Genomic DNA, 16,496 nt, shown 5'->3' with positions numbered 1-16,496 from the left:
TAGGAAGGGGTTTTTTTGGAGCAAATTGAAAAGGAATTCCTTAGGTTGCTCCAGCTCTATAGAAAGTGATGTGAACTGCATACAGTATGCAAATTAAATGCTTTCTTTCCTCTCTCTCTCTGTCTCTCTCTCTCCAAACAACAGTAATCTAGGACACTCTGTTTTATAGCCTAGTCTCATGAGCCAAAGCTGTCACAAAGAAGGAAGGGCGTGGCAGGGGAAGGCTTAGGGGGATTTGCTCATGCCCCATTCTGTGAGCTTTTTGGAACAGGACACAGTCCCAGCTGATTTTGCATGCTGAAATGTATAGTGTTGTTGTTTTGAAAAGAGCAACAGTTCGCCAAAAGCTATTTCCAATTGGGTTGTTCACACCTTACATTCAACAACTGCAATATCTGTACACACAAATTGTTGACTGTATACTCATACAGTTATTTCATGTAACATTCAGTGACTGTCTATTCAGTGTATCTGTGTCGTTGAGCTGTACACATCAAGTGCATACTCTCTCACACAAACACTTGTACATGTGTAGAGACAGCTTGTGCCTGCTTACATTGCAACATGTGAAAAGGCCCAATGTTCCATTTATTTAGGTCAAGTGGCTAACCATTTTTCCAAAAATACTGCAAGTCAAATTCAAAGCATCTCTTGTGCTTAGGTGAAACCCTCGTCCCTCGGGATGGTTTTGTTGTTGTTTAGTCGTTTAGTCGCATCTGACTCTTCGTGACCCCATGGACCAGAGCACACCAGGCACTCCTGTCTTCCACTGCCTCCCTTTGGTCAAACTCAGTTTGGACAGCTTCGAGAACACTGTCCAACCATCTCATCCTCTGTCATCCCCTTTATGGAGGGGGGCTTGTGCCCTCCATCTTTCCCAACATCAGGGTCTTTTCCAGGGAGTCTTCTCTTCTCATGAGGTGGCCAAAGTATTGGAGCCTCAGCTTCAGGATCTGTCCTTCCAGTGAGCACTCAGGGCTGATTTCCTTAAGAATGGATTGGTTTGATCTTCTTGCAGTCCATGGGACTCTCAAGAGTCTCCTCCAGCACCATAATTCAAAAGCATCAAGTCTCTAGTCTAGAGGATTAGATAAATTCATGGAGGATAAGGCTGTCAGTGGCTGCTAGACAAAGTGGACGTTCTCTGCCTCCACAGTTGGAAGCAGTATGCTTCCCAATACCAGTTGCTGGAAGCTGTAGATGTTGCACTCAAGTCCTGCTTGCGGGCTTCCCATGGGCATCTGGTTGATCATGGTGAGAATAGGAAACTGAACTAAATGGCCTGATTCAGCAGAGCTATTAATATCTTCTTAAGACAGGGAACCTGTGGTCCTCTGATTTTGTTGGATAGCAACTCTCAGCATCCCTGATGGTCATATTGGTCAGGGCTGATAAGCATTGAGGTGCAGCAACATCTGGAGGCCACACATTTTCCAACTACGCTGTAATCTGCTAAGTAAGGAACCTGCACCAGCACTGGAAGGGAAGGTAGACATGTAGATCTAGCTGTGATTTACACAGGCTACTTGCCCTCTGGCTCCTACATAAATGTGATGTAGCCTTGTGTATCTGTGCCACATGCTGGCTTGTGTTTTGCACATATGAGAATCATTTCTTGATATATATTCCCTGGAGCAATGTAACATATAATTCTGAGCTGATAACTCACAGATCTCAGGTGTGGCACTTCCAGTGGTTCAGATGCATGGTTCAAGCCATCCAAGAACACAGCATGTATAGTACTGAACCACCTGAACCACCCCTACAATAAGCTGTCATTTACATGCCCAATGAGAGTTGGATTTTTTTTTTTATTCTCAAGTAAATATTATTTATTATTATTAAATAGATAAGCATTTAAGTAACAGGAACTCCTTTTTCTTTTTTGATTCAGCAAATATTTGACTGCCTTGAACTATTTTCCCACAAGAAAGAGATGACTGCAAATTTGGGAAAGGGAGGACTATCCATTTCTCATTATTTTAATAAATTTGATTTGTTTAAAAATGACATCAATTTCTTCGTGGGATAAGATTATAATTGCATTTCAAAGTAGTTCTCTTGAAACATTCTAGAACAGATTATGTTCTTAAAAACTCAGTTCTTTACTTTACAATGTTTTAACACCATTAAACCTGTGTTTGAAGTTACTAGGATTTGTTAAAAATTTGATAATGCCTAAGCAGATAAGAGATTATATGCTTTATGTATATATTTGAAGGGTTTATTCCAGCTTGGGCACTGTGCATTAATTGGCCACCTACAGTGAGCAATGTTTAATATTTGGAACTTTTTTTTTCCATGCTGGAATCTAGGCAGAAGACTCTGTAAGTATTACTTTAACTAAATTTGCTAACTTTCTGAAAAACATTTAAACACTGGTGTGCTACTAGTGTGTGTCATATTACATTAATCTCACTTCTAAGGACAGGTTGTATACATCTGTAATAAATACCCCTTCAGGGGATCACATGGAGATTAACTGAGAGAAATGTGCACTAAGTAATATAGAATATATCAGTAAACATTGGGGTGGGGGTGGGGACTTGCCTCAAGAGAACAGGTTAACAGTACCTTAGCTCATGATTGTAGAATGTTAAACTATCCAGTGGAAAGTTGTAACCATTTCAAATAGCTACCTGGTGTTTCACAATGTGATGAGCATAATAATATATATTTACGCCATTTTGATGGGACAGAAATAATTTAAGGCATGAGTTTTTCGGAGTCACTATACCGTATGAGAGAACCTAGGCAGGATATTTGCTTTACTGGTAGAAGCTTTATTAAAACAATCTTTAAGCCACACATGGGCAGACATGGTCCTTTTTGGGGGGGCGGGGAGTCTTCATCATGGCCTGCATGGGTTTCCAAGCTGCCTCACTCTGACTTGCCCCTCCCAAATTTTGCTGTGACTCACCCAGGGCTGGCCTTACTATTAGGCACATTAAAGCAGCTGCCTCAGGAGGCAGAGACTAGGAGGCAGGGAATGGTAGTGAGATGCTTGAGGTGAGAAGTGCATGTGTGCCATGTGGCCTTCCCTGTGTCACTGTTACCTTCAGGAGCAGTGGACAATGCTTTCCTGGTGCCAGTGCTGAAGTAAGATTCAGCTGCCGGTCTCGTCAGCTTCTGTACATGGAATAGGTGCCACCATCTTGTCCTTTGCCTCATTCAGCAAAATACACTGAGTGGCCAACCTAGATTTCCATTCACAGCTGGCTCCCCACCCCCAGTTTCTGGCTTGAGGGGACTGAGAAATAAGGAAGCATTTACTTCCCCAACTAACAAAAGATATGCCCCAAACCTTTTTTACTGACCATTAAGGCAGTCTCCAGCAGAATGTCTGGCTCCATTTACTCTCGCTGTGCAAACCCCCAGTCTTGCAATGATATATTATGTAATGACCATAGACTACTGCAGGGTTTTCCTAAAACAGTAGCCTTCAAGGTAGCAGCTGCTTTGCAACAATAGGGATAATGTGGCTCTCTGACCTTCTTAACTAATGTTTTTGAATCAACACTGTGTAAAGTATTTTATTGCCATTATAACACAAACGAAACAGAAACATCTATATATTGAAATCAGCTGTTCCAATATGCTTTATGTGACCATTTCTGCAAAACAGTCCAGGGTTTTTGCTGTCCAGAAAATACTAGTCCTATGTATATTTACTCACAAGTAGGCCCCACTAAATTCTATACTACTTACTTCCAAGTAAGTGCATAATCGGATTGCAGCCTTGCTCATTAGTTGTATCCAATGGATACTTGAACTGTTGATTGAGCTCCAGCCAAACCACCAGTTTAATTTACAAGAGGAAACATGGAGTGTTTCCTATCTGTTTCAAATGCCAGTTTTGCAAGTCCTTTTAATGGGAATCAAATAAAAACAGCTCACATGATTTTGGCTTAATGTTGTAGCTGTTTCTGGAATGCTGCTATCATATCTTACTTTTATGCTCTAGTCAGATCCCAGGTGAAATAGTAGTCTAAGTCATTAGAAACACACACATCAAAACATTTTCAGTGCAAACCTGACTAAAACATTAACGGGATGTATGCTACTAATTTTTATTCAGCGTAGACCCATTGAAATGAATGGCCATGACTAAGTTAGGCCCATTAATTTCAGTGGATCAACTCTGAGTAAAAGTAGGTTGAATCTATTGAGTTCAATTCCTGACATTAGTTTGAGACTGACAACACCATGATTACATCATTTGGAATTAAACTATTCTGCCTGCATCATAGTGTACCATAGCTAAAGAAGATAGTTGTTGTGTTAGGTGCATGCATTTCTTATTAAAAGTAAGAAAAATGGAAAAGGCAAAGAAAGAAAAAATGTAATTCAGATTGCCTTTGATAGATTCTCCTCCTATCCCGCAGTTATGATAAAATGTTCTCCTTTTCTTGTTATCATCTCACTCTTTTGGCATTTGCTAATAGAATTCTTTCTCCTTTCTTATTTTCCTCTTAATAACCATATATGTCTTTTCTCAAACACACCAGCTTTTGACCCTCCTTGTTTATCCAGATTCACTAGGCTAGCTTAGTCTGTCTTTTCCTGTCCAACAAGCTCTCTCCTATTCCTTCTTTGCAGCACCTTCCTCCTAGATCACCAGAAAGCTCTCCTACTAACAGAAAAGCTGTTCTGGGGACTTTCAGCTTCACCCCACTTCCTGCTCCATTTCTGTTTCTTAGAAAACATTAAGTATAGCTTATTAAATGTGTAGCAAAAAAGTAACTTATGATTCTGGTACATGAACTCCTGCTAAAATCTCTTAAGGCTATATCTGCAGTGGTGAAATTTCGTAGTTTTATGCTCTTGCAGCCTTCTTTAGTTACCTCAAAATGTGGTTAAGCCAGGCCTGCTATATTTGAGGTCCCTCCTGTTCATTTGTCCAGTCGGGTCCTTGATTTCTGCTTCAAAGTCTGGCCCTGACAGCACCACTGTAGAAGAAGAAGAAGAAGAGTTTGGATTTGATATCCCGCCTTTCACTCCCCTTCAGGAGTCTCAAAGCGGCTAACATTCTCCTTTCCCTTCCTCCCCCACAACAAACACTCTGTGAGGTGAGTGGGGCTGAGAGACTTCAGAGAAGTGTGACTGGCCCAAGGTCACCCAGCAGCTGCATGTGGAGGAGCGGAGACGCGAACCCGGTTCCCCAGATTACGAGACTACCGCTCTTAACCACTACATCACACTGGCTCTCTACTGTAGCTATGTGCATCTTTCATGCTGAGACCAAAGACAATGTTCAGTTATCCTTTATCACGCCAGTGTTGCAAATGGTTACAAGGAAATCATTGCCAAGGGGTTAGTGGTTCCAAACTTAATGGAATAGATGTGTGTGTGTGTGTTTGTGTGTGTGTCTTTATCTATATATCTATATCTATATATCTATATCTATCTATATATAGGACTGACTTGTATAAAAATAATAATAGAATAAAGTGGAAGCCACTGCAACGTCAAGCGTTATGTGGACACAATCCTTGTTACTTTAACGTAAGATATAAATCCAGAGATTTCTCATGCCATCATTTTGTAAATAATTACAGTTCTGCTGAATCTGTTGTATAAAGTTTACATGGGAGGTTCACTGCACCCTCGCTCTTGTTTAGAACATTCGGAACCACCAGAGAAATGTTGACATATGGCTGCACTGTTTTAGTGCACAAGACATCTACTACATGGGAACATAATAAACAGGAGCATAAAGACAGGTTTGTGCAAGCAGTTTGGATTGACCTTTCTGGCAGATGAAATCCATCTTGAATCCATGGTGCTGATTTGGACAGAGATGTAAAATTATTCTTGTTACTACAACTACTAGTTCTACAAATATACCCACACGTCCCCAAAAGTACAGCACTCTCAGCAAAGTGATTTTAAGCAAGCCATACCTAAGTCGCATCACATTAATATAATACTCTCAAAATTGCTAAATGACTAATACAGATTCTACTGCCAGTGCTTTTTTTCCTTAAAAAATATTTAGGGGTACTCTCATTTTCCTACTCATATTGAAAATACTGCCCCTCAATGAGGCCAAACTTAAATTCACAAAATGTTTAGGGGTATGCATCCCCCTGCGTCCCCCCAGAAAAAAGCACTGTCTATTGCTATTTATGTGATTGTCTCTTTAAGCCTCAAAGTTTAAGGTTAGGCGTGATTCATTTACACTGAGAAGGTGCTACAGATGTTTACTTCATGACTGGTTTACTTTATTTTAGGTGGACAATAATCAATTTAGAAACTGGCGGGCTGTTGCCTACGTCTCTAACTCAAACCTACATTCCCAACTTAAGGGGGGGGGAACCTATCACATAATTCTGAATATCTGAAAGAGCAGATGCTACAACTGTGAAAAAATTAATGTGAAAGACCCTTAGAAACTGAGGTTTTGGGGGATGCAACCTAATCTGAATTAAGATTAGCTCACCCAGCATATTTATTGCTCATATGTGCCTTCACAACTATCTTGTAGTTTGCCTGTACACAGTCTAAGAACATAGATATTTCTCAGGTCCCAGATGTTCTATGCATTTTTATTTTTTCATTCATTCATTTTTTCATTCATAAATAATATTTATATTGCCTTTTGCCATATTTATGCAAAGCAGCTCATATAGCCACTTTGCCACCTGAATGCCTTAAAAGAAAGCTTTTTAAAATTTTAAACCCTAAGTAATTACATATAGTAGAACATCAAATTATAAAATAGTGCATATAACACAGTAGCAATTGGTGTGCTGAGATGGAGTAAGCCTCCCATCATCAGTGTTACTGCAGCTTAGTTGGATGAGTCTGGGGTGGGGAAGGGCAGTAGCAGGGTTGGGGTTGTGCAGACCCACCAGCAGAAATGCCAGGTTGCTTCTGCCAGGGCATCTACTCAGCCCCAACCTTGCTACCATCCTGCACCAGCTTGGTCTAGATAAGCTGCAGCAGTGCTGGGGACAGAAGGACATCTCCATGGCCATGCTCCACCACACTAGACACTACTTAAGGTAAAGGGTAAAGGAACCCCTGACCATTAGGTCCAGTCGCGGACGACTCGGGTTGCGGCACTCATCTCGCTTTATTGGCCGAGGGAGCCAGCGTACAGCTTCCGGGTCATGTGGCCAGCATGACAAAGCCGCTTCTGGCGAACCAGAGCAGCGTACGGAAACACCATTTACCTTCCCGCCGGAGTGGTACCTATTTATCTACTTGCACTTTGATGTGCTTTTGAACTGCTAGGTTGGCAGGAACAGGGATCGAGCAACGGGAGCTCACCCCGTTGTGGGGATTCGAACCGCCGACCTACTGATCGGCAAGTCCTAGGCTCTGTGGTTTAACCCACAACGCCACCCGCATCCCTAGACACTACTTATATAGCACCAATATAATAATCCCAATTACCAAGGACAATCAGACCAGCATGAAAATACTAGCACCAACAAAAATACCAGAAAATCACTACCGCTCAAGTAAATGCCTAGGAAAACAGAATGGTTTTTACTTTGTGCCTGAAGGATAATGATGCTGGTGTGTGAAATGGACATCTCTGGAGAGGTGCCACTACAGAGAAAGACCTATCTCTACTTGCCACCTGGGTAATCTTTGAAGGTAGGGGTACTGGCTTCTGATGTCCTAGCACCAACATAGCCAAGATAGTGCCTTCCAGATATTGTGGGCTGCCACTTCCATCAGCCCTAGGCAGAATGACCAATGGTCGTTGCTGGTGGGAGTTGTAATCCGGAATATTTGGAGGATGCCATGTTGGCTGTCCCTGGTGAATGAATGGGGAGATTCTTAAAGGAAAAGAGCCGAGCCTTTTAAGATTCCATGGGTCAAAACAAGCATATTGAACTGCTGGAAGCCAATACAGATATTTCAACGCAGGTGAGATTTGTTCGTTGTGGTAGATTCCTTTAATGACTTCATCAAAGTACAGATAACTGCCTTGAGAATGTTTAATAAATTTCCCACTAACAAATATGGACAAAAAGTGTCCAAAATGTTAAGAGGCTGGGTGCAGGGCAGAGAGGAGAGAACAAAACCATGTACAATACTGTTAACAGTGCTGTATAAATAATGAATGGCTTAGTGCTACAACATTTATCCAATAATTTCTGCTTCCTAGAATTGAGATTTCATACATTCAGTAGCATAATTTTCAGAAAGATTTCCCTAGTTTGGTAAAGACCAGTTAAATAAGGGTGCTATGTTTTGGTATGTCTACAAGCACAGGGGTGTCTTTTGTAAAGTTTGCACATATTTCTTCTACCTGAATTGTTGAACCAGAAATGAAGCTAAAGTAAGTGGTTTCAGTCTACTCCCTCAGCGAGCACTTGTTCACATTAAAAAGCCACCCTGTAATTTATCTCAATCCTACCTGATTATTTGCTTTTCCTCAGAAGCAGTGAAAATGTGAAGGGGTTGAGGGGGGATATAATTTCACATAGACCGTCGCAGCAGCAGAGCAGAGTGGTTGGGTGGGAAGGTTTGCATAATGTCAACTCCTATCAGTCTTTCCCCCATCAAACTGCTGAATGAACTAATAAGAAGGAGACTAAAGTTTAGTGCACGGTGTTTAAATATAGCCTTTGGTTTTTGATGGAATCTTCCTCCTCTCTCAGACAGTTTTCAAAAACACATCCAAGCATGCCACATGCCATCACAAGTAGAACAAAACATATTGTACCCTCCAACATTTATCAGATGAAAATAGGGACGTCCCATTCCATAATCATAATTTTACTATTTATACCCTGCACATCTTACTGGGTTACCCCAGTCACTCTGGGCAACTTGCAAAGTATATAAAAACATAATAAAACATCAAACATTATAAAAACTTCCATATACAGGATTGCCTTCAGATGGCCCAGGGGTCAGATAACTCCATATCCTCCAACATTTCTCCAATGAAAATAGGGGCATACTAAGGAAAAGTGGGATATTCCGGAATCAAATCAGAAACTGGGATGGCTTCTCTAAATCAGGGATGTCCATGGAAAATAGGGACATTTGGAGGCTCTTACATAGTCATGTGATGGGTGGGTGTGTCTTTAAAAGTTTTCCTTCCACGCACTCTCTATTTTTACATACAATCTAGGTTCTCCTCATGCTAGTCAAGCTGTGATATAAATCCTTTTTAAAAAAAGTTCAGTACCCTTTGGGGAGAAATATTGTTATTATTTGCCTTTGCTATAGAACATGCGTAAAGAAATGCTTAGGAAAGGCTGCTTAGTATAATGAGCCGAGTATGTGTCTCCTCTGTGTGATAACACTTGCATGTTAATGGCTATGTTTAAAATTCCTACTTCTTATCTCATTTCCTGATTGATGGGAACTTGAACTAACCTCTAGACTTCCAGACCTCACTCTGTTAACTACGTTGGTGGAATGAATCATACAATGTGAAAAATAACTAGACACGATTTTTGTTCATGTCTGATCCTAAAATGACATATGGGCTAGGAAGTCACAGAATTATATCTGATTTGGATCACATCAAGATGTGCTATAACATACTTTTGTGGGGGGGGGGGCGGGGAACGGGGCGGAATAGTAGTTATTATTATTCATATACCTTCAGGGATGTTTTTCACCTCATATTTTGCTACGTATGATATAACAAGAGATGCACGCTGCATTTCCAAGCAAATGTTTAATACCATTCTTCTCTGAGGTAGCATTATAATAATATAAGTCTCTATGTTTCCTCAGAGATACCAGATTAAAACAACAAAATCAAATAACGGGCCTACAGCTTGCCTGTTTTGCTGTATTTCAACCCCCACCCCCAATTTTCTTTCCCTTTCTTTCCCTTTCCTTTTCTTCGCCTGAAAAGAAAAGCAGGCTGTAAGCAGCACCGACTGTGGCTTGCTGCTCGCCTTGCTTCTTGTGTGGTCCATGCAGACTTTATGATTTATTCAGCTAATGGGAAAGGAGCATGACCCCCTGTGGCCACAGAAAGAGAGCTGCATGTGGGTTTAATGCTTTCACCACAAAAATGTCTGCTATGACTAAGCTGTGTGGCTGAAGTCACTGTCGGAATGGTGCTAAAAAGGAACTTAGGCATTAAGTGTGCACTATTTACTATAGATTGGCTCTTGGGATTAGGCCAAGGGTTTCTTACTCAGTTTCAAAGAATAGCATGGAAGCTGCTAAGAAAATTAGAGCTGAGCAATTTATTTTTACCAGTGTCCCCAGTGAGTTCTTCGGTGAAGCGTTTGCCTCATAACCCTATTCCCAACCCCCCACCAGCCCCAACATCAGTTACCAAAGGGCAGCACAAAATGTGCCCATTGGTTTGTTTCTGAGCTTCAGAGGGCTTATTGATTTCATTTCCCCTCGTTTTGTCTTACTTCGCCTCATGTGGAAAGCAAGATGTCACAACTGTGGGTTTTCTTAAAAGGCAACAAAAGTCTCCTGAGGAAAAACAAGCACTGGTCATGCTGTTGTATATATGATATTATGGGTGGAATTAGCACTTATTTCATGTGCTGGTGTCACATTCCAGCCACCCCCACTCTAATATATAAAAACAACCCTGAGGTTATAATATCTGACATCACTCTCCCTCTCCTCCCCTGAACAGTTCCACCCCACATAATGCCCTACTGTATTTTTTTTTTTAAATGGTGTCTGTTTGTGCTGGTAACCCAGGTCACCCAAACACTCCGACGATACCATGGCAGCAACACATGGCTGTTGGTAGGGTGGCCTTTATAGAGGACAGCCCTCTGTTTCAAGGGCTGCCAGAAGACAGTCCTCTATTTGACTGTCCAAGTCTGGTCTAAAGGCTATCAGTGGCTACTAGCCACAATGACTCTGCTCTGCCTCTGCAGTCAGAGGTGATATGCTCCTGAATACCATCTGCAGGAAATCAGATGGCTTCTCATAGACATCTGGTTGGCCACTGTGAGAATAAGATGCTTGACTAGGTTGGGAGCCATAAGAAGAGAGAGCTGGAGACTTGAAATAGCCCAGTTAGCACCTGAATAGGAGAACAGGTGCATGGATTACCTGGGCACAGTCTTCCTCACAATAATGAGATGTGTTTCTATTTGACTTGTAATGATTTATTTCTAAATTTGCATATAGACATATAAATTAGCCCATATACATTTAATGATGCATTTCATCTTTTTTTGTGGGGAGGGAAGCTATGCTTAAGTATCCATTCTAGCTGTCGGTCGCCTTTCCTCCTCTCTCAGCTGTGTCTGATGCTGCTGAAATGCTTTGGCCCAGTATCCTTTCACTACAGCAGTAGCAGGGAAGTGACAACCACAGTTAAGGATTTGTGGTTCTTTTGCCATTATCCTTTGTACAAAAAAATAGCAAACCCTCAGGGAAATGGGAAGTACCAAAGTGGGGAGGGAGAGCTTGAAATGGCTTTTCTAAAATGTAGTTAACGGCCAACGTATTTCAGTGGAAGCTTTTCTCACGGGACAATCATGCAATTTGTTGAGTTACGGTGTGAGGCAAGGTATCGTTTGAAAGATATTGTGTTGCTAGAAATTGAATTTGTGTGCCCCTGAGGAAGATTTCTACTGAAACACATTGGACAATTTCACTATTTTATTAAAGTTCTCTACATTTTTCAACCCTGCTTTGAGGTTTGCCCCTTCCGTATTTGGTGCAGCCATCTTTTTCTCTTTCTTAGCCCTTTGAGCAGATGGTTGCATTATAGATCTGACTCATTGAGTGAGTGCTGTTAAAGGTCAAAATATGGTGTATGGATCCGGGATACAGTATGTCAAAAAGAACCCAGATTAGAATTTAGGATGGAACCTTCATCAACTTTCAATCTGATCAGAATTAAAGCTGTGATATCCCTTAGTGCAGGGTTGAAAAGCAAATCCCACCAGCCCCAGGGAGCACTGTTGATGGCTAGGGATGATGGGAGTTGTAGTCCAGCAACATCTGCATGGCCACAGGTCTCCCTGTCTCCTTGCTTTTTGGAACATCTTCTGTGATGGAACAGGTTTCTGACGTTTGAGTTGGGCAGTGAATGAGAAGAACAGAAAGGAATAACAGGACAGGAATGAAAACACGATGCAAAATTTTCCTTATACAATCACTTCTAATATATTACTTTACTGTTGTAAACTAGGTTGGGATTTATTTTCAAATGAAAAGTGGTACAGAAATTATTTTAAATAAGACAGGATAAATAAATATATTGCTTCCCACCTACTTTTCGAAGGGGAGTGGAGGTGGGAACAGGAATGGAAATGTACCTGAATCCCATTGTGGATGTTCTGTGCCTCAGTCAAACATGCTGGCATGCAGGCATGAACTAGGCTGCTTTCCATATGGATCAGCAACAAGTGCTGTACATCTGTGCATGGCATGAGCTGTATGCAGGTGTTTCAGCTGGTGTTTGCTGCCCACAGTTGCAAACAGAACTACGGTTTCTCAAGGAAGGGAGAGGGGATCACCCAGACTGCTTCCTGGATCTGTACCAAAAGCCAAGGAGGGTGTCAGCCCACCCACTGTCGATACACAGTCTGTCTTCTTGTTTGGCCTTACTCTACAAGATTTAGATCTGATAGTTTCTCATAGTTCTGGGTATCACAACACTGTTTAACCACATATCTATTTCTAGTTCAAAAAGGCAAAAACTTGCTGGAGATCTCTGCGCCCCTGCTCCAATTATTGTTTTCTGCTGGGCCTCAACAAACGGAAAAGAGTGAAATCCCCCAAAGTGAAATCTTAGTATTCTTAAATTATCTTGTGGTTCTTACCACAGAGTAAAAGACACCATAACACTGACTTTTCTTCTTCTGTGTTTTAAAGAATAGATCTGTATCTCTGCAGTAAAAGCAATGTGTGTTTTTTTGTTGTTGGTTTTTTTGGGTGGTGGGGAATAGGCAGCACTGTGTGTATCACATTTTTTTGAAAAAAAAATCTACGCCAAAGTCACCCAAATTAAATGTAAAAAAGATTTTGCTTGGCTTAAGTTATTTTATTTTGTGTTGTTTGCATAATGACACTATTGCCAGCCATGAGGAAGGAAGAGAGATATTTAAGCTGCAGTCTCATAATTTCTTAACTTGCAATGATCTCTCACTGAACTCAATGAGACCTATGTCTGGGTAGATTTAAAGCACATTTAATGAGCATTTAAAACACATGGTCCTGGGAAATGTAGTTCTTAAGGGTGCTTGGAATTGTAACTGTGAAGGACAAACTATAATTACCAAGATTCATTTGGGGAAACCATGTGCATTAAAAGTACTTTACATGTATGGTACGGATGTAACTGAACATTGTACATCTTACTCAACCTTCACCTTCAGAGATTTCACCACAGATTGCCCATACATTGTCAAAGCTATATTTGCAGCTATATGGACTAGAAACTTGCTTTTTAATTTAATTGATGCAGCCAGAGATTGCCAGGAGTAGTGTTTACTGTTATTTCCTATTGCATTTCAGAGCCAGAACCTAGAATTGAAGCAAATTTTGGTCTGGGTGAGTCCCCAGATCAAACTAAGCCCTACTCGGGCTGACGGTTTGAGAAGCTCAACTGCCTACCTAACATTTGCTAAATCCATTGCATGTGCAAATAAGCAGCAACCTATTACTCTGTTGCCTCTTCAGGCCAATTGAAATGCTGTTTCTGGGCCAAAAGTTAACTTCAGCTTGATGGAAATTCTTTTGAGCTGGATGAATTTCTACTTGAGAGAGATGTGTGTGGTCTCAGATGAAGGTTATGATGTCAAATGGCAATGATCTCAGAGGAGATCCTGCAGTGGCAACTGAATGGAGAACATGTCTCTCCACTGCACACAACCCCATGTATTTTTCCAGTAGGCAATAAGTTGTTCTCTGTAGCAAAGCCATCTTTATACAGTAAGCAAACAGCAGTAGAATTGTACCTCACAAAGAACTGGGTAAATTCTTCTTACTGTGAAATACGTCAGTAAATGGAATAATCATCACCCTTTTGATATCTCCCCTCTGGTGCAAAATAGGATAAAGGGATAAGCATACAGATGCATCCTTTGAGTAGAAGGATGATGATTTTAAGCATTAGTCAAAATGTCTTTTTTTCCTCCCAAAAAAGAAAGAAAGAAGTGTAAACATTAGGTTTTCACACTGTGGGTTTACTATTAATTTTCTTTCCCGTTTTAGGTGTTTGAAGACTGTTTCTTTCAACATCATCCAATTTTCTCTGTTTTACTGAAAGACAAGAATGAGACTTATTTTTCCTACAAACTTGGAAATCCCACTGTTCATGTTTTGAAAGCCGTTGACAGGCTCTGACATGCACAGGACCTTTGAATGTGTAGGAATAGTCCAGTCAGCTGTCTCATTTGCTTATTTGTAGGTGACACTTTGTGTGCACTGGCCTGGCAATCTCTAAACCAATGAAAGCTTTGCCAAGGGCGAATATAAATGGCACCTAAATATTATGCCTAAAATGGTGGGAGCAGTATTATTCATTGGTCATATTTTTGATGTGCAATGTGTTTTAACAATCCTTCGGAGTCAATTTCCCATTGCAAATGCTTGCAAGGATTAATGGAAGAGGAACTGAAGCTGTGACATGGGGTAAATCTTTGCCACAAATGTAAACTGATTGAATAGTCTGTTCTTCTTCCAAGGGGACTGAGGTTCTGAGAGGAAGGCTTAGGGATCTCTACATTCATCTCATTATACCACGCTTCTCAGGACTCTTTGGAAGAAGTTATTACTTTTGGGCTGGGGAGGTTGAGGAGGGGGTTGTTGCTGGGTTTTTTTGTATCTTTATTTTAGATCTTGTGATTTATATGGAAATTCTTCAATTTTGCTGTGTGTGTTTTTAATTTTTTTAATTGTTTATGACTATTTTTATTATGTTATAGTTATGTATTTCTTCATGCTGTAAGACGCCTTGAGCATGGTTTGAACTGTGGAAAGGCAGCATACAGATGAAATTATGTATTGCAATTAAACTAATAGAATGTTCAGAAGCAGCCTTTTACTAGGTCACATTATTTGACTATCTAGCCCAGAATTGTAGAGTGGCAGGAGTTTTCCAGGGTCTCTTACACATCACCTGCTATGTGTTCCAGGGGTGGAACCTGGGACCATTTGAATGCAAAGTATATCCTCTACCACTGAGACACTGCCAATCCCCACAGTGAATTGCTAAAGGTATGGCTTCCCTAATCTCTCTGGAATCCACCCAGGAGGATTCAAAATGGCACCCGCAGGATGAGAGAGCAGGAAGGACCTACCCATATCCTACTCATGTTGCTTCTTGGTAAAAATGGGTATGCATTTGTGACAGCAGATAGTCCCATGATGATTTGCTCAATCCTAGTCATGCAAGCCCTGGCTAAATGTGGCTTAAAAACTATGACTCGCAGGCCCAAGTCCAAATTATATCCATTGAATTACATAACCTGTGTGGTAGAAGAAGCCCACACAACTTATGCTCTGTATCCAACATTGCTTACCGTCTTCTTACTGTCATTCACAAGAAGGGGGAATCCCCCTGCAACTCACAAAGGTGCTAAGGCAGAATGGGTGAAATTTGCAAATAATTACTTACGTATGTAAATGAGCTAGACCTGAAAAAGAAGGATACAGATAGGCAACATCTGAACGCTGATTAACCTTCCAAGGTTTCTGTATGTTTTGGGAAATCTCATTTTAATTCTTCTAGAAACACCAAGGAATTGGCAAACATTTTGTATGGGAAAGGAAACTGGGAAGATTGCCAATGGTTACAATGCAGAAGCCATATTTTAAAAGGGAACTCAGGATGTACCTGATATTGCATACATTCATTTATCAATGTATACATGTGAAGAAGGGCAAGCTGGTGTTTTATACCTCAAGAGTCTGCTTCAGCACCCCTTGAGTGACTACCCTGGTATTATAAGAAGTAAAGCAACAACAACCAGAAACACCCTGTCACATGGATTCAAACTGCTGACTTTCCAATCAGCAGGCCCAAGGGGCTTGGTGGTTTTAGATCACAGCGCCACCCGCTCCCTTTATATAAGAAGTAAGATATAAATCAATGTCTCTACGCATGATGCATGCAGTGATTACATCAGCCATTTCAAAGGGTTTTGAGTCTGGCAGTTTCCTTACAGACCTCTTTTATATTCAATTACACCTTTTTTATTTGTTTGGAAATGTGGCAAAATAGTTTGCTTATGGCATATATAAGAAGATTTAGAGATGTGCAAGGAGGACAACATCCGAGCCTTAATGAAACAAACAAATTCAATTAATAATGTAAACCTCTATTGGTTACAATATTTCTAATTGAGAGACAATGTGTTATCTAATTTAATAAAATAAAAAATGTTGAATCTATCCTTGAGTGAAGGAAGTCAAGAAATGGGTTACCGTTTACCCCCAGAACATAGACATTATCACTATATGTCCACCAGATTCCACTAGGTTTCCAGGAGTGGCTTTTATATCATATGAATGATCACATAAAACATGAAAATCATCAGGGACGGAAAACGTCATGGAAATGAAACAAAGTGCTG

The 16,496-nt window shown here is 40.7% G+C and overlaps 1 protein-coding gene across 6 annotated transcripts in view; it reads left to right on the top strand.

Moving 5' to 3' along the window:
• LOC310685381 (uncharacterized protein) overlaps window positions 1-16,496 on the top strand; it is a 140,030-nt gene that overhangs the window by 34,410 nt on the left and 89,124 nt on the right. The window contains exon 3 of one of the 6 annotated variants that reach the window (XR_014515154.1): window positions 1,895-1,961. The exons of the other annotated variants lie outside the window; for them this stretch is intronic. The gene's annotated coding sequence lies outside the window, so the exon portion shown is untranslated. Of the gene's footprint in view, window positions 1-1,894; window positions 1,962-16,496 lie in introns of those variants that run through there. 6 annotated transcript variants of the gene reach the window in all.

The sequence above is a fragment of the Podarcis tiliguerta genome (genome assembly GCF_965153285.1).
Source record: "Podarcis tiliguerta genome assembly, chromosome: 9".
In the NCBI taxonomy this organism is placed as follows: Eukaryota; Metazoa; Chordata; class Lepidosauria; order Squamata; family Lacertidae; genus Podarcis; species Podarcis tiliguerta.
Note: the sequence above shows the minus strand (reverse complement) of the source record. Positions and strands in the feature narration are given on the sequence as shown.